This window comes from Columba livia, chromosome 3 (genome assembly GCF_036013475.1).
Source record: "Columba livia isolate bColLiv1 breed racing homer chromosome 3, bColLiv1.pat.W.v2, whole genome shotgun sequence".
Classification (NCBI taxonomy): domain Eukaryota; kingdom Metazoa; phylum Chordata; class Aves; order Columbiformes; family Columbidae; genus Columba; species Columba livia.
In genome coordinates this window covers 59232026-59249759 of record NC_088604.1, presented here as the reverse complement: position 1 = coordinate 59249759, position 17734 = coordinate 59232026, and the positions used below count along the sequence as shown (strand labels likewise).

The 17734-nt window shown below is 37.8% G+C and overlaps 1 protein-coding gene across 40 annotated transcripts in view; it reads right to left on the bottom strand.

The window, feature by feature from the left end:
* Positions 1-17734, bottom strand: part of EYA4 (EYA transcriptional coactivator and phosphatase 4) — a 155693-nt gene that overhangs the window by 54946 nt on the left and 83013 nt on the right. The window contains exon 1 of one of the 40 annotated variants that reach the window (XM_065057042.1): positions 3391-3523. The exons of the other annotated variants lie outside the window; for them this stretch is intronic. The gene's annotated coding sequence lies outside the window, so the exon portion shown is untranslated. Of the gene's footprint in view, positions 1-3390; positions 3524-17734 lie in introns of those variants that run through there. 40 annotated transcript variants of the gene reach the window in all.

Genomic DNA, 17734 nt, shown 5'->3' with positions numbered 1-17734 from the left:
TGCTTTGGCTACACTTTAAGTCTTTGAGAATTGGTATTTGCACATGCTTAGTGGATCATTTTAGAGGCTTACTGGAAAAGCCTCTAAAACATCCCACTTGCGCACAACAGACTCCTAGATCCCCACAGGCTTCAACTCCAACCTGGATATGGACAACCCCAACAAATTAAGGAGTGTTTGTATCAAAAAGATGGCTGGTGTGAATCCTGGGCCTCGCACATTGTGTTCCTTTGCGTGAAGTGACATCTTTTCAAGGGTTAACCTATGTTCAGCGATAGGTTAAGGAACAGCATGCGAAGCGAGAAAATTTCCCTGTCTTTACCATGGCAGCCAAGCAGAACTTGCGATGCACCCTGGAGCACTGAAGTGCACATCCCAGTGTCACAACCCAACCTTGCGTAGGAAGGTTTAAGTCACTAACTACGGTTGCCCAAATTGACAAATGCATCACTGTATTTCTGTATATTAATAGCTTTTGTTTGTATTATTTTAAAGGCAAAAAGTTCAAGCCTTGCTTCTAGTGTTGTGTTTTTAAAATTCCTGTCTTTCTTTTTCTCTCATTACAATCGCATACCCATTTGTGCACAGTTTTTCTTTGGTAGAATTAAAAGCTATTTCCAGAAAATCTGAATCGTTATAACTCTGTTATCCATTTGCATTTCCAATTAAAATACCATAAGCATGGACTAAGAGCTGGATCCTTCCACAATTCAAAACTGCATTGATTATTAATGAATTCTACAAGTAGGTCGTACTTAGATAATTTTCTCTTTTAAAGAGATCATGTTTTAAAATGTAAACTTTTTGCTACATAGTCTCCTTTACTTACTAACAAGTCTTAAAATCTAAAATCATTTAGCAAAGATTTATAAAAGAATAAATATTCTAATCTGAAAACAAAGTACTTTAAATCCTAGTCTAGACTAGAATATTTTACAAATACGAATTCTTCATTGTACAGCATTTGCAGCAAATCCAAAACAAAAGAGAATCAAAAGAAGGATTAGCTGAATTGCATTGAACAATTTCATTTAGTTTATAAATTGGTCAGAACAAAATTCTTTACAAATATTTAAAAGGATTTTTCTTTAAAAATTCTTTAAAAGGAAATTCTCTACATAATTTTATTTAGAAGAATCTTTACTAAACTTCACTGTGGCAAAAATCCACATTATTTGTTCGTTTATTGTGTGGGTTTTTTTTGTTTGGTTGGGGTTATTTTTCTTATTTTTCCCCTGATTTTCTTATATCCCTCCTCTTGTAAATCCAGTTCATACACAACCCAAACTTTCTCATAGAAACCTGGAGCCTTGTTCAATTAGGACGTCAGCTATCTTGGAGCTTCTGAAATTTAACAAAAAGGGAACTTTCCTTTATTTAAAATTAACTTTTAGTGCAATATGAAAGCTGGGTAACAGATCTGCTCAGGCTCAGCTAAATCTGTTTTCTACTGCTGGTGGTTCAGCTCTCTGACTGACTACACAGTTTTGAAGAAACATCAGGTGTTTTTTTTCCATTTCTCATAAAAATTTTCTTAGCTAGATCTTTCAGCCATGTTCTGGATGTGACTCCTGAGCCCACCTCTCTTCCATATGTAGTCCGAACAAGCTCATACGAGCCTTTCAGTCTGACAAAAAAATCAGAATGGATGCCCACAAATGTCATTAATCCAATGTAATCTACATAAATTCTGCAACAAAATCTAAAAGAATCAATATTAATAGACACAACATATTTATAGAGATTTTTTCTAGTGTGTTTGTTTGTTTGTTTGTTTGCTTTAGAAAACTGTACTTTACACAATACTTTCACAGTTAGGTGAGGGATTTTTCATGTTTACTTGCACCTACACAAGCTGTAAATAATGCAATTAAAAAGAAGTCCTCAAAGATTACCATGGGTAGTAAGAAAGGAGGTAGAAAGAAAAGGATTCTGGATGATGGACAGCTTTCCAGGGAATATACAAATGCATACCAATACATTTATACTAATACACAACTACATGCAAACTTTTAATAATTCTTTGGTGCTAAATATCCACACATACATGTGTCTAAGTGTATAAATACACAACAAAAGATTTTACCACATCTTTCCACCAAAGAGTGTAACATAACACACAACCTAAGAACGCTCCTCAAATGAGTAACATTTCCAGTCATTACACTAACACTAAAATATGTTTTCTTCTCCAGGTTCTTCTACACTGTGTATAGCAGCCTTTGTCATTTTTTGCCACTGTAAAACGCAATGCAGAATCAGCAAAACCAATCAGATAAATTTGCTCCATTGTGATGTTGCTCCACTTGTTCTCCCAGGCTCAACCACCCCACCCCCGCCGTGTATCTTCTCAAGCTTAATAGATGGCCAGAATACCAGATCTTTTAATATTCTAGGCACAATCTCACAAAAGCATGCCCCTCTATCATACGAGTCCTGGGAGCTTGCCAGAGAGTTAAAAACAATACTGATGGACACCAGCATGACCTCCTTTCCATTCTCCTTGAGGCCCCATTTCTTAACTTGTAAAGTGATCTGACACAGGGCTAAGAAGCAGTAAAAAATGTCATGTTATAGAGATACAACCAGCAAATGTTCTTCAGAGCTTTGTTACTATTTTTTTTTTTTTAACAACCCAGAAAACAAGTGCTAAACTTTTTGCAACTATTTGGGGATGCGAGGTGAATTGTAGCTGTATAATTTCTATTTCTCATGGCTTGGTAAGTAGGGTGTCAACTTTCATATTAAAAATAAAAAATAAAAGAAAAAGAAGCAAAACTACTGCCACATTGATATTCCAAAATAATACTTCTCTTTTGTCAATCTGCAACAAATGTCAGACAGATGTTATCAAAGGGAGGGAACCTCAATGAAGCAAAAAATTAAACATTAGAGTTTTTCTATCATGTTAGAACACATAGTTAATAAATAACGAAAAATATAATGAGGTTCAGCTCTATAGTACTGTAAGTTTACAGTAATGGTTGTAGTAGACTCCTTATGAACATGGAGGATTCATTATAAGCTCGAATATCATCATACAGTTTCCCAGTGCATGAGTGCAAGCTCACAGGGAAATAACCTCTACCCAGGGGTTGCAATAAGCACACTGTCGAAAGAATCCTTCTAGTATAAAGCAACAATAATTTGAGGAAAATTCAAAACTTCCTGATTTTGTTTAATAGCCTTTTTGACCTCAACAATACTGCTTATCTTGCAGTGGATGGGACTCCTTAGGTGATCCTTCGGGGCATGAAGTGGCACTGGTTGTGATTGTATCTCAGTTTTGCTTTCATGCCTATTGTATTTCTCTTAGCTATACAAGCTCTAATTCTAGGAGAAAAAAAAAAAAGAAAAAAACAAGGCAACCCTTCCTGCAGACAGTATTACCTTACAGGCGCTGTCTGACAGGCAGCCAGCGTCAGAGCTGGGGCTGCGTTGGGTGCAGAGGGCTCGGCTGAGGACGTGAGCGAGCAGGTTTGGTGACAAAGGCCAGCATTGTAGTGTGCCTCCTTCTGCCATCCACAGCTAGAGAAAAAGGATGTTTCTTTTAACAGCACTGAAGCTTCTTCCTCAGCCCCCCCTTCCCATTTCCCCAGTTACACTCTTCCTGTCACCCTCCCTTTTTTGACCCTGTGCCACCTTGAGATTCTCCATACTTCCTGACAAATGTCAGACAGTTTTTGCCTTCATTAAATCTATGCTCCCTTCTTTCCTCACTGCATGAGCAAATGCCCAAGGCTATAGTTTTTGTTAATCTAGCATATGGATATTGGTGTAGTTATAAGCAGTAATATTGCTTTACTGAAAGGCATATATGCATTTCTTCTTCACGGGCCTTTCAAGAAAATATGACTAAACACTGTGAAAAATAATTGCTTACAAGTTCAAGTTTATTTTTCCTGGAAAAGAAGAAAAGACACTTTCTTTTCCTGCCTGAGGAATAAAACTTAGGTGAAAAGGTTAGGTTTGCTCTGGTGATGACTAAACACAGCAATTAATTTAGAAGGCTTGGATTGTCATGCTGTATAATTGCTGAAAACTATTATTTGCTTAAAAGTCAGTAACTGTACGGTTTCCCTGGTTTCTGATTGACTGAGACATTTTTTTTCAGTTTTATGTCATTTAATGTGGTTTCCAAAAAACCACAGAAAACTGTCTATTCTAGTGCAGTTCAGCTGGCCACAAATCCACATTAATTTATTTTCTCATTGCTTTCTGTATTTTATTGGGAATGAATATCATTTCCCAGACACAATTAAAAGACAATGTAAAATTAATCTGAGTTTCCACACTTGTGGATAACACATAGAACAATTTCTAGGAACCACTTTTGGAGTCTTCTGTTGGACACACAGTTCATTTGTCCAAAGCCAACAAATATTAAAATGAATAGGTAAAAATCAAGACAAATTGGAGGCAGGGGGGGAGGAACTTATTACATTATTTAATTCAGCATAAACTTCCAGCTCCCCCTCTCTGTGCTCAGGAGATTTCTTCAGTTACAAAATAGAGGTCTACGCTAGTGAAATGGGCAGTCTGTGGCTGAAAAGGTAGATAATGGGAAGGCTTTTTTTCCATATGGCTCCCCTTCCACCTCAACCTCTCCACCCTGCAGTTTGGGATTGCTTTGATTTGATGAAGGCAAATGATAATTTTATATGTGCAATTATTATATTCTGATGTAATGAACAGATGCACACGCAAACAATAAAGCTACACACAGCGATACTTTCTGGCCAGCTGGATCCCAGAGATGTCTTTTCTGGGCTATCCGAATGTGACAGCCACAGATTTGATATGATATGATTTTAGCTCAGGGTCTATGCTCCAGGCACTGGAGGAAGTATCTGGCAAGAAGTAATGTGCTGTCTGAACAGATATTTCCCATCTTTTCAAAGAAAAAGGCAGCTGGTTGGGGAAAACCACTCCAGGAACCAGAGAGAGAACATCTAAACTAGTAAGTGGTGAGGACCAAGGACTGATGGAATAGCAGAGAGAATAGTAGGGAGCTCAGTTCTCTTAGTCCATGTACAGGCAGCCCATTCTGAACCTGGGCTGTACATAAGCATGATTTGGCACCACCTGGCACCACCACCTGCCTAGCACCTAACAAACCTCTGCCTAGGACAGCCCCACAGCAGCAATGTCCCCACATCACAGCTTGGGCTCAGGCAGGGGCATCTTTCAAATGCTGCCGTGAGCTTGGCCACACAGCCTGCAGGCTGCATTACGCAATTCCTAGTCCCAGTGTGAACAGAAAATATGTAAAGGTACACAGGAGGATAAACTAATCTTTAACCTGCTACTTCAAAAAAAGGTGACCCAAGTAGGCTTTGAAGTTATTGTGTAAGCAATTAAATAAATCAAAAGTCATAATGACACTGCAGTTTCACAAGGAGCTGTCAAGTATCCAACCTACATGAAATACAGACTACCAGTTTACAGATGCGTAAGATCTCAATGCAGGTCTTTGGATCACAGGACCACATTTTCAAAGAGTAGTTCACCCAACAGCTCCCATTTCAATTTCTGATAACTTCCAGATGTGATCGGCACTTGCAAATTCTGTGGTTCTTACAACATGATGAGTTGTGCCATAAACAAATAACATATACTTCTGTGGAAATGGCTGAAACGCGAGCAGCAAGCCTGTGGCCTTCCCTCCTACGCCACAACTCCTGCAGAGCAACTGCTCAGAGTCCCATCTGAAAAATCTGCTCGGAATTTCAGAGTCCTTTCTGCATCTCCGACAGGTGACCTGGCAGTGGGTAAGGAACAGTTAACCTACACAATGACTGGAAAATCTCACTAAGTCTTTGTTGGGTGTTTTTAAGTCTAATTTGAGCAAGAAAGACTATTTCTTATATATACAGAGGAATGTGAAGATGATCAGTTCTGCTAATTACTAGCCTGTTGCTAATCTGTCCTTTGTAAGACATAGCCTTTGAAGTCACTCTGCTTACTGCACAGAATTTCAAAACAATTCAGGGAAAATGCAAGGCAGTTTTCCTCAAGGCATGACAGTCTGATTTTAAGTGGAACGATGAGAGGAGTTTTGAAAGAGCTGTTTGGAGCCCTGATTTCCTATGAACAATGAGTATGGGGGTGCACTTTCATGTTTTCTCTTTAACGGGAGAAAATGTCCTCTTCTAAACCACACGTTAATGGCAGACTGAGATGGAAAGAAGCATCAAAGCACAGAAGGTCCTCCAAAACCCTGGTACTCACCCACACAAAAAAGAGGAACTTCTAGAGGTAACTTCATTACTATGTTATCTTCCAACTATCTTTTTTTTGAAGAGAAAGTGATATAATTCCTCATATTCTTTCTAGAGTGCTGGAGACCTGCTTTTGTGATGGGGTAGCTCTTCCATTTAGATCTGATGTATTTCTCAAGTACCCTTAATTCTGGGCTTGTCTGTGCAGTAGTTGGAGGCACACTTGCAGCGAGGGAGAACCTACTTCATTGCCTTGACCTGACATGCAAACACCACCACAGTGGAAATGGGACAGCTGGGATGACTGGATCCAGATGTTGGTGCCTGATCCACATCTGCATTTATTAATTGGAATACAATAATGTCAACTTTATTCATGTGAGACAATATGCAAGCAAATTGAGAACGGGGAAATCAAGGATGAAAGGCTGGGAGTTTTGCTGCTGGCTTCAATGGAGCCTGAACTGAATGATCTAAGTATGAATTCACATTTTCATAATGAGAGTAGAGGGTGGGTTGTGTCTGACTCACTCTGAATTGAAATGTCTGTTAAATTTCAAAATAGTTATTGAAATGTGGTTCTTCTTTGTCAGCGATAACTCAAGGGAAAAGAAGCTCTTTCAGGTGCGCTGCATTAGAGTGATCATACCTCATTTCAATGTAATTTCTTTAGCCACCAGTACAGGGGCCTGCAAGAACTTCATCCATCTCTAGAAAGGATGAGCTATGACGACAGACTGGGCAGAATATAAGAGTTGCCAAAAATGTTTAGTTTTCATGTTCCATTCAAACTTCACATTTTAATGCAAACATTCTGAATCTTCTTTTTTTTTTTTATTTTTTCAATATGAATTACAGAGAGTTATTGGCAAGCAGTCTTAACATGGGAAACATTAATGCATCTCACTTTTAACAGTGAAATTCCCCTTAAAAATTAAACCTGATCTTTACCTTGGCTCCCAAGACAAATATTCTGTAGTTTACCTCATGTGGAGCACGTTATGTTTGGCTCCAAAACAGTTTGTGTCAAAAGCAATTATTTCTGTTCTCTAATCGCAGTCACAACAATGAGCTAGCTTTAGAATATAAAATAAATATACACAACCTTCCAACTGCCTGATGTTTTAACTGCTTCAGGATCTGATCATTCCTATTAAGTAATAAGGTGTAGCTGGGCATAACAATGCTGATGTTAAGTTATGTTAGTTGTGTTGCACACACTCCTTTTCGTTTTGTCCAGGAGACCTTATTACCTGTACACCTGAAAGAGCAGTGAGATTATTGCATTTACTTTTAATAACTAAGGATATTCAAAACAATTCCTATTATTTCAAGCAAAAGAGAGAATGATGACCTGATAAATGTACTCATGTTGGCCAACCTGTACAATTGGCATAAAATTATTATATTTCATTTTGCTTTGCTGTTTGATTTTCCCCAAGTAATTTATTAATTTGAGAGTTAAAGTATACAGTATAAAGTATACAGTATAAAGTATATTTTTTATGTACCTTTTTAATTTGGGGTGAAGTAGGTGATTTTTCTAAGAGTCAATAAATATGTGCCGCTGAGGACTCCAGGGCACCGTACCCCCTGAATTAACCCCTTGAGCCACAAGAAGCGGCCGGTCCCAGCTGCAAACATCTAACACCTCTAGTCCCAGCTCAGCCCACATGCTGATGCCCCAGGTGTGTGTGGGGGACACTCCCCTGCCTCCCCTGCCCGGGCAGAGCCACAGCTCCAGCCCCTCACTGCCCCTTGCACAGGTGGCAGCACTGGAAACCAGCCTCTCTGATGGAAAACAGTTCTTTATCGCTCCCTCTGCTAAAAGCCTGGCTTACATCAAATGGTTTGACCTCACTATGACTTCTGACAGACCTCCTAGCCTTTAAAAATCATCAAGAATCCAGTTCTGTCAAAGTCCTAAGGAAAAAGCAGGGCAGGAGGAAATAAACCCTACAGTGTTGCTGGTTTTTAAGTTCACATACATCTATACTGCAGGCTTAAGACCAGAACTTTACTGCATTTAGCACAGGTTCCCCAGTGCTTAAGAACCCAGTTTGTGAAAAAGGGCACTAAGGTAGATGTTAATAATGTGATTGCTTTTCATAATTAAATTATTTTTGTTTCTCTGCAAATTTTAAAATATTACTCTTGTGAAACATGGTAAATAATGAAACAGTAAGGGAGATGAATATCCTTCTCTAGTACTATTTTGAGAAAGTCATGAAAAGCACTTCATGTTTCAGAGTGCTGGGGTTTTTTTCTGTTTAATTTAATCTACATAATTAGAAGGAAAATAAGACATAAGCCTGAAATAACATAGGAATAAAACACGATATTATGTGTAGTCACCTGCCAATTACTTCTACACTGAAAAGCAAATAAAATCCTCAAAACCCTTAAAAATTAAAGTGACAGAGATTCAGTTGTAAATTGAAACAGAACTAAAATTAAATTCACCAAACAGGATGTTCTCCCTCTCTGCCCTCTTCTGCGCTCGCACCACACAATAACTAATTTTGCTAAAGTCAATCCATTGAATTGTTTCATTTATTTGGGCACTGTGTATGCCTTTCTCCATAGAGCTGCCAAACACACCTTCCCACAGACTTGCTGCTTCAGTTTTGTGCCTCTCTAAAATGGCAGACAAGAATCCCGTATGAATTAGATTGAGCCCATCACACTCATTTTCTCATTTAAACAAATACAGATTTGAACTTTGGTTTTCAAAGGTGGACGTCCAGTGGAAGGCAAGTATATTTCATGCTTCAAGAGGAGGTTACTTCAGTTACTTCAGCTCTACAAATGACATAAAGTAATTCCCAAAGAAATTTGACAATAATAGAGACTCAGATCACAGTAAATTATATCACTTGGCAGCTAAACTGGAGAACTAAGTCCAAAATTGCCAGCAAAACTCAAGACACACATTTGGATATATGGAAAGCTTTGTGATTTCTAACAGAAATGAGCCTGCACAGGCGTCTTATGAGACCCATAAAGAATCTTATCAGCTGGAAAGGAGTGTGTAAATTTTGAGGATCAGATGAAAGTTTTTTTTCTTTTTTTTTTTTTTAAAGAGAAGTATTCAAAAGGAGAAGATAGAACAGACAGACCATCTGCAATGTAACCACATAAAAGACCCCATGGCAAATCCAAACCCATTAGCAGAAGTGCCTGACAAGTCTGCCAGAGAGCCAGATGCTGCTTATGGAAGAGTCTCCCTACTTGTCATCTGGATGCTCTGACTTCTGCTCCCAGAGGAGGACAACGATGACTGGTGCTCAGAATAAGCTGTGTGGAGAGAGCTGAAGAACTGAACCACTCTGTGACAACACTACCTTAACGTAAAGAAAGGAAACCAAATCTGAAACATCAAAACAGTTTTAACACATATGTGTGTAACATGGAAGATGCAGATGTTAGAAAAGAGCAAACTTGCAATTAGTTTATTTGTATGTGGTCTCTTTTTATATGGATTTTTTTGGTTCATTCTATTTTTGTTTCCTGCCTTTTTTTTTTTTTTTCCTAATGACTGACTGACCAGGATCTAATAGGATGGCAGAGGTGATTTTTGGCATGTTAAATAGTAACACAGCACACTAACTTCATGGTGTTAGTTAAATGCTTACTGAGTACATTGACTGATGGTATTTAGTATGTGTCTGAACAGGTTGTGAAATATCTAGCCAAGAACTTACACTTAAAAATATTTGGGGGAAAAAGTGATTAATTTAAAAAGTAACCTGTACCAATCTCAGAATAGGAGATTTGGATCTGAATGGCCAGTTTTTTAGTGTCTGCCTTCTTCTAGGCCTCTATTCAACTAGATTTGAAGTGCAAAGTAGGTGGAACCAAATACTTTTACTATTCAGACTTACTAATGGTAAAATATATTTGGAATATCCAAGAGGTCAAAGAAGCTGGAACAGAGTCTGAATTAGTTCTCCTTTGTACTGCTGTAATGTGATATGTCAGACTAAAAAATAGACCAAGGGAGGGAGAAAGAAAAGAAAAGAAAAGAAAAGAAAAGAAAAGAAAAGAAAAGAAAAGAAAAGAAAAGAAAAGAAAAGAAAAGAAAAGAAAAGAAAAGAAAAGAAAAGAAAAGAAAAGAAAAGAAAAGAAAAGAAAAGAAAAGAAAAGAAAAGAAAAGAAAAGAAAAGAAAAGAAAAGAAAGAAAGAAATAGAGCTCCTTCTCATTGTGATTGCATGTGCTGCACTTGAAGAAACAACACTGTCTTTTTACAGCTCAAAATCCAGTTTAGTTTCAGGATAAGGCTCCAAGAAACTATTGGATTAAGTAAAAATACTTGCAGGTATTACCTTAGGTTTTGTTATTTCACTCAAAAATAGTATCTACCCTATCCTAAGACATTCCTGAAGGTTCAAAAATATTAATTTCTGATTACTACATTATTTAATGCAGAAATAATGCACTCCTTTTCCCTCTCTTTGAAATCCAAGAAGACTAAATATACCAAGAAGTACCATGCCTTAGCAGATCCACAGGTTCAGTATAAACTAGTCAAAATGTGGGGGTGTGTAGACAGGAAGTACAGAGAGGAAGCATGAAGTGTAATGAACGTTCGCCCTGAGAGCCAATGCTCATCTTTTGAAGGCCAACCAATTGGGCCTTGCCTGCCCACTGTACACAGTAATTGATTTCAGCCAGGCCAGTGACTGCCAGACTGACATCCTGGAACTGCTGGCAATCAAAGGTCACTTTGCAGCAAACTAATGAACACTGGCTGGTCTAGAATGCAAGGATGAAGAACATATGTAAAAGTGAACTTAAATATCATCTATCTATGCAACTGGTTACAGCTCAGGCTGTATGTTAGGCTACCAGAGCCCACACCATGATCTGACAGAAGCAAGTTGTGTCTCAAGGTAGAGGGGAGGGCACTGGCCCGCTCACCCGCACTGGTATCAATTTGTCTCAGAGAGATGAGTAACAATCAGGTGCATGCTAAACCCCTGGGATGGCTTCAGTCCTGCTCCCTCCATACACCTCCAGATTCAACTAGAAAAAGTGGATAGGAGAGAGTGACAATAGCCTTGCAAACAGACTCAAAATTGCAGTTAACTTCTGCCATCAGCATACATGTCACATTGTGCCACCTGTTTATCCATCAGTAAAGGCAGTAGAACACATATTGTTATAATTTATGCCTGGTGTAAAAATAGCTGTGGTCATTGCCCAAGTTATGCTGTGCTAGAGCACCTACATATAAAAGGAATGATAAAGGGCATGGGAGATACCAATGGAAGAACTGCACCGTGCACTGCTGTACTCATGCTGATAAGAAGCTGTTTTGAAATGATGAATACTGGACTACATTATTTCAAAGTGCTTTCAAGAGTCTTTGATTATAATATTCATGTTAAATTGTACATGTACATTTTTCTTTATAGGTTGTCATTCCTGGTTGAAAATTATTACTATGAGCAAACTGGTTTTAGTGTGCTTCTGGTATATGAAATTATGGAAATTTTGTTGCTTTCTTTTCTGTTCTTCACTAGTCTCTTTTCTGCTTTTAGGTGCTGTTGGTTTTCTCAGTTCTTAGCTGTCGTTAATACTTAGTCAGTGACACAGATCCTGAGCTTTATTTTTACCAGCTTTTCCCAGACCTCATAGAGCGCTAACAGGTATTTAGGTTGAAGAGCACTCACCATCCCATCGCCTATGATGGAAGAATACAGGTAATAGTAGCTCAGCATGCGTGAGGGTGGTTTCATGGCAGGGATCTGCTAAATAACTTGTACTCTTAGCTCAGAAATCACAATGCACTTTGGAAATCACAATTATTTCAAAACTATTAATTATACAAATATATGGGGTGGTTCCACTCCTCCTTACAATTAACCACAAATATTTATATTAAAAAAATCCCTTCCTTTCTTTGAAGAAGGGCATATGTAAGCAAGAACGATGAGAGGAGTTTAAAGCAGAGGTGGACACAGCAATATCCTGGGAGTCACCACCACTGTTCATATAAAAGTAGTGTGTAAGGCAGGAATTACTTAAGATGATGGAAAATTTTCTCACAGATCAGTCCAGAATAACAAAATGGACTAGATTTATGCGTGCTGGTTACAGGATGCTCTGGTTCAAATCCCCACTCCAATAAATGTGTAATACTTATACCAAGCAGAATGGCTTTCATAACAGCCTAATGTTTAGGACAATTACTCAACATATGTAAGTCATAAAGTCATATGCAATGAATAAACACATACACAATATCAACTGCTTTTTCATGCATATATGTGTGTATTTGTTGAGTGAAAATTGGGAAAAAATAAGCAGTCATTAAATACTTTAAGAGTAGGTTGTTCAAGCCACTATTCAATCAGATTTTAACCATTTTCAAAATACACCTCAACAAACAGGAATGATGGCACATTTCTAAGGGGACAGCAGACAAAATAAATCATTTAAAGTTAAATTAGTACACCGCAGCATGCACTTGGGAAGGGTTTTGTATTATCTCCTCTATCTCATAAATAGAACATATTCCTATCAACAGTTAACAATTCACTCAGACCTGTTAGAATAGCATGATTCTCTCTTTCTCAGAGAACTTTATCTTGTTTCCAGATGCATTACATTTTTTCTGTTTTAAAATAGGTTTTAAATCATTAGTGGTGGTTGGCTCTTGCATTCCAGTAGAGCAGGTCTGCAAAAGAAAGCTCTTATCTTTCACAGTATGTGATGTTAGACAAAAAGATTCTTTAGTTACAGTTAAAGGTAACTCCAAAATCTTCAAATTGCTTCTACTAAAACTTTGGTTAAAATAAATATTGTGGTTTTTTTCTTCTTTTTTTTTTTTTTTTTTTTTTCAATAAGGTGATAAAAATTTCCAAAAAGTGTTCAAGACTTGTTGGTTTTTGTTGGTTTTGTTTATTCCAGTCTGACCCACCACTGATTCAGGTTAATGAAAGCCTTAACAGTGACATGATCTGGCATGGGATCACCCAGAGAAAGCACTACTAATATAACAGAAAATGTTGTATGCCTGATTTTAACAAAAAAACCCAGGAATTTGTAACAGGCTTGAAATATTAAAAAGTACATTAATTTTATTGTTAAAGCCACAGGGATCTGCTAATATAAACCATTCAAATCTTCCCTGTGATGTCATCAGTTACCATGTGTTTGCACTCTAAATAGATTATTGTAATTTCTGTAAACATATCAAACATATTTTTAGAACTCCGGGGGCTTGATCCAGAGCCAACAAAAACCAACGGGCAGACAGTGACCAGCTTCAATAGGCCTTGGGCAATCAGAAGACTGAATTTCTAGAGTTAACGAATGAAAACATCAGCATACAGCAGGCCGAGATACCGCACAGACCACTCTAAAAATAGGAAAGACTTGCACTGCCTGAAAACTCCATGGCTGAAAAGACAACGTACATAGCAAGGTAACATACCTCCTGTAGCAACTGTTGTGCAATAGTTGTGGATGCTGTATCATTCAGATACATGGACCAGCACAGTAATCTCACTAACTATATTATTTTGATTGACTCAAATTGCCTAAGTGGCATGCAGACTAAATACACACACCAAACCTTTAATAAGAAACAGATTTGTATAAAACTTTCACTCGACTGCAAGCTAAGTCTGTGTATCTCAGAGTGTAGCATTTATGAGAAATCTTATTCCACACCATAGTTACTTTAAAATTGGAAAGTTGTGATATGTTTCTTGCCAGCCACTGTCTTGACTGTGAAGTCTGGGCTTGATCCTGCCAAACACTTCTCCTAGGTGAAGTGTTTATAACTATAGTGGCCTCACTGACATGAATGTTGTATTCTGAGAGACATAAACTATTCCTCCCATTGATATGATTTTCTCTTCCAGTTCTCAGAATTACTTGTGGCAAACTTTCGATTTCAACTTTATTGATTCTGTCATTTCAGAGAAAATTTCTGTTGCTCTATTTGTTCCTCTTTGTACTTTGCCCCAAATACAAGCAATACTAGCAGAAAGTCATAAAGTGTTTTTTCCTTGCTAAAGAATACTTTTATTATTGCATGTATTCTCTTCTGGAGCTGAAGAGTTTTGCAGAAAAGCAGAATCTGTAAAATAAAAATAAATGCTTTCACTTCCTTTAGGCATATTGTGTGTCTAGCTGGCTTTGTAATAAATCAGCAGCGCAACAGGGGATTGCTGGTGGAACCTGCATGGTTGCTCAGGAGAAGAGAGATACAAAGAGATACAGTCTTCATAGTCAATAGAGAGATGATCAGAAAAATGGCATCTCAGAGGTGCCTACCTGACACATCTACTTCAGGGTTAGATGAACCTCATCTTCAGAGTCTAAATCAGGCAGAGTCCTCTCAATATCTCATTTCCTCAAATGAGATACAGTGTGAGATTCAGTGGAGACACACTAGTCCTGACTCAGAAAAGCATTTAAATTACCTCCTAGCCAAGATCAGCTACATATGGTTCACAGACAACAAACCCGTACATTCTAAAAAAACTTTTAAGACATGTATAAGAAGAAAATGAGGGAGCATAACGTGGCTAAACAACACATATGAAAGCTCGGCAGTCTGAGCTTATCCATTTTTACTGCACAAAATAATTTCTTTTTTTCTGCTGAAACTTAAATGACAATTTCCACAGCTATTGTTGGCTTTTATTGCTTGGCAGCTCAATTGTAAAGCTCTCCTTCACCTTGTAACAACGAACATTTGCTGTTCATCTCTTGATATGCAAATGAATGACAAGGTACTGCTGCTCTCACTTTCCTAAGAATGCATATGCAGAGAGTCAACTATGTTCAAACAGGCATGGGAAAGGCACAATGGCTTAATCACAGAATCTGTCAGATGTCTATAAAGCTTGGATTTGGGTTGAGGAGTTACAATGTTAGATCTGGTAAATATGGGCAATTACACAGCATTAAAATAAAGCCAATACCTGACTGAAAAAATCAACTGCCATCATCATCCTGAAATAAGACTGTGAAGGTCTTGTTGAGGGATTTAGTCAGTGAAAGAGAAATCTCAGGCATATTTTACACACACTATGAACTGCTGAGAACCAAACATTTTTATGATCTTGTTGTCCAAAATAAGGCACAGAAGACACACATTATTTTCCTTTTTGTTTTTGTTAAATATATGGATGCCCATGGGAATACTGTTCAGTTATTCACTCATAAAGTATGAGTGTAGCTCAGGTACAGTACATATAGTGAATACCGTATTCACAACAGTGCCCCCCAAACTGCAGAGGAAACAAACCTTGGTCGAATGAACTGAATGTGAAAACTGTGGTAGCTCTCACTGACATTTAACATTATCTATTTACTTGCGAATGCATTAATGACAGTAATTGTCTCTTGACATACATATGCATACCATATCCTGACAAAAGCAAACATGAGTAGGTATTAGGTATTAAAATGAGACAAAATGTGAAAATCTATTTCTCATTCAGAAGTTTTAAGACAGACTTTTAAGATGAAGGAACAGAAACAAGAACTCATATCATTTAAAAAACTTACTATGTGGTGCACTTTTGAGAAGTGTGGGTGTGGAAGAAGAGAACAGCAATCATCTGAACAGCTGCAACCTATGCTAAGAGCCTCAATGAAGCCTATATTAAATTTAAATATTGGAGAGCTTTTTAAACACAAAAATATTTCCCTGTGTTTATCTGGCAACTGTGCCTGTGCATATGATTCAATATTTACCGGTGACCATGAATTTGTACTTCAGCAACACATAGCAAAAAATATTGTCTAGCTGGTACTTACACAATAGCTGTAATGCCCCTGATTATACTCTTCTTACAACATCAGATAACATTTGAAAAGGGATGATTTGTTACAAGTGGCTTCTTTTCCATTTGTTTTTAGAAATACAAAAAATGTACATAAAGGAAAAGCCAAGTCAGTAAGAATGGATACAGCTTGAGATATTTGATCCATAGCTTTGTAGAAAAACAAAATCAACAAAAATTGAGGGTTTTTTTTCACTCCACAGAGTTTAGCTTTAACTTAGCAATGTAAAGATCCATTGCCCTTCTATGTATAAACAAGTAATGTCTTTTTGACACAACTTTCATCCCTAACTTACAAAACTACTTGTCAAAATCTTCAAGTTTTCCTTTTTTCCCCCTATAGATCATCTTCATAATATAAATATCGTAGTTTAAAGAAGGGAAGTATATGAAATACATGGCTATTTTTCTCTACCCCTCAAAAAAAATAAAACAAAAAAAAGGAACTGTCTCAACTGTCAGAAAAATCTCCTCACTTTTCTGTAGACTATTCTATCCTTTCCATGATTTTTTTCCTATAACCAACGGACTTTGAGGAAGCAGCAGAAGACTCTGCTAAATTTCCATTTGTAGGGTCTTCCTCTCCCACACCTCATTTCTCTCCTCCTTATTTTATTTTATAGCCCAGCAAACACAACATTTGTTGGCAGATCTTGATTCCTGATGGTCCTACAGAGGAATCTTTGGCGAGCCTGGTAGGAAGGAAAGGAGAATTCGGGGGTAGCAGAGATGTGTTCATCAAACAGTCTGTTGCCTCAAAAAAATAAGCTGACCTGGAATGTGTGGCCAAACCTAACACAATGTAGTTGAGTGTAAGCATAAGTCTGGGACTTGGTATTTATTGTGTTACCAGGCCTCAGAATCACATATATTCAAGTGTTTAATTTACACAGCAAGGTCTTGGTGTATGAGGCTGTAAGTGTAGCTTACAAGTTTTAAGGCAACAAAATGCTCCCTTATTAGAATTAAAATGGCTTATTTGATTATCTGTCTAACAACTGAGCTTGTTAATAACTGCAAACAAGCTAACTTTCGTGAACGGCACTAGACCAGCAATTCTTGTATGACATTAAATTTAATCATAGAATCATTTTGGTTGGAAGAGATCGTTAAGATCATTGAGTCCAACCATAACCTAACTCTAGCACTAAAACATGTCCCTAAGAACCTTATCTACATGTCTTTTAAACATCTCCAGGGATGGTGACTCAACCACTTCCCTGGGCAGCCTGCTCCAATGCTTCACAGCCCTTCCTGTGAATAAATTTTTCCGGATATCCAATCTGAACCTTCCCTGGTGCAACTTGAGGTCATTTCCTCTTGTCCTATCACTTGCTACTTGGGAGAAGAGACCAACACCCTCCATGCTACAACCTCCTTTCAGGTAGTTGTAGACAGTGACAAAGTCTCCCATCAGCCTCCTTTCCTCCAGGCTAAACAACCCCAGTTCTCTTAGTCACTCCTCATAAGACTTGTGCTCCAGACCCCTCACTGGCTTCATTGCCCTAATGTAGGGGCCCTTCAGCGTACTCAAAATTGGTACCATTTTTAAGTATACCCACCATATTACAAAATGAACAGCAATCATGTATTTGTAGACCTTGAACAAAGGAACATCTCTTCCTAAACTCAGTAGTGAATTTGATACAGGGTCAGTGTGCCGGAGTCGTCACCCATGCGTTGTACTCCTGTCTTGTCCAGAC